Source organism: Scyliorhinus torazame, chromosome 6 (genome assembly GCF_047496885.1).
Source record: "Scyliorhinus torazame isolate Kashiwa2021f chromosome 6, sScyTor2.1, whole genome shotgun sequence".
In the NCBI taxonomy this organism is placed as follows: Eukaryota; Metazoa; Chordata; class Chondrichthyes; order Carcharhiniformes; family Scyliorhinidae; genus Scyliorhinus; species Scyliorhinus torazame.
The window spans coordinates 310,324,229-310,325,018 of record NC_092712.1 but is presented as its reverse complement, the minus strand read 5'-3'; the positions used below and the strand labels follow the sequence as shown (position 1 = coordinate 310,325,018).

General features: G+C 46.2%; 1 non-coding gene across 1 annotated transcript; it reads right to left on the bottom strand.

The window, feature by feature from the left end:
• Positions 1-485: 485 nt before the first annotated feature.
• On the bottom strand, positions 486-557 carry trnac-gca (transfer RNA cysteine (anticodon GCA)). Its single transcript has one exon. It is a non-coding gene; the product is annotated as a tRNA-Cys (tRNA).
• Positions 558-790: the final 233 nt, after the last annotated feature.

The window sequence follows — 790 nt, the reverse complement described above, 5'->3', positions numbered from 1 at the left end:
CAGAGTGTCCCAAACCGGGAATCGAACCTGGGACCCTGGCGCTGTGAAGCAATAGTGCAAACTGTTGTGTTGGGTGTTCTGGATCCGTGGAACACATACAGGTCACCAACACTCGAAATAGTGCAACACTATTTTATTGAATCATTAACTGTTTAACATACTCTGACTGTGGGTTAACACGATATAGCTTTAACTAAAGATCTTTGCCTTGTCCTAACCAGTCGATGCACTCAGCACATGGTGAATGTCTGTGTTGCAGGCTGTGAGCTCTGTCCTCCTAGCTAGCTGAAGCTCGAATGAGCGGGAACTCTGATGCCCCCTGTCTTTATAGTGCATGTGCTCTAACTGGTGATTGGCTGTGGTGTTGTGTGTGTTGATTGGTCCCACTATGTGTCCATCAGTGTGTGTCTGCACCATGATATACTGGTGTATATTATGACACTAACCACTGTGCTACCATGCTGCCCTTAACATAAAGGCACCAAAGGGGGCACCCGGATTTGAACCAGGGGCCTCTTGATCTGCAGTCAAACGCTCTACCACTGAGCTATACCCCCTTAGTTGGGAGGTTTTTATGACAATAAACAATGGTTTCATGGTCATCGTTCGACTTTTAATTCCAGATTTTTTTATTGAATTTAAATGTCTCTAACTGCTGTGGTGGGACATGAACCTGGGTCTCCAGTGCGTCACGCTGGGTCTCTGAATTACTAGTCCCGTGACAATGCCATTGTGCCACCACATCCCCACGAGCAAAATACATTTCTCCTCACATAATGTGACCTGTTCT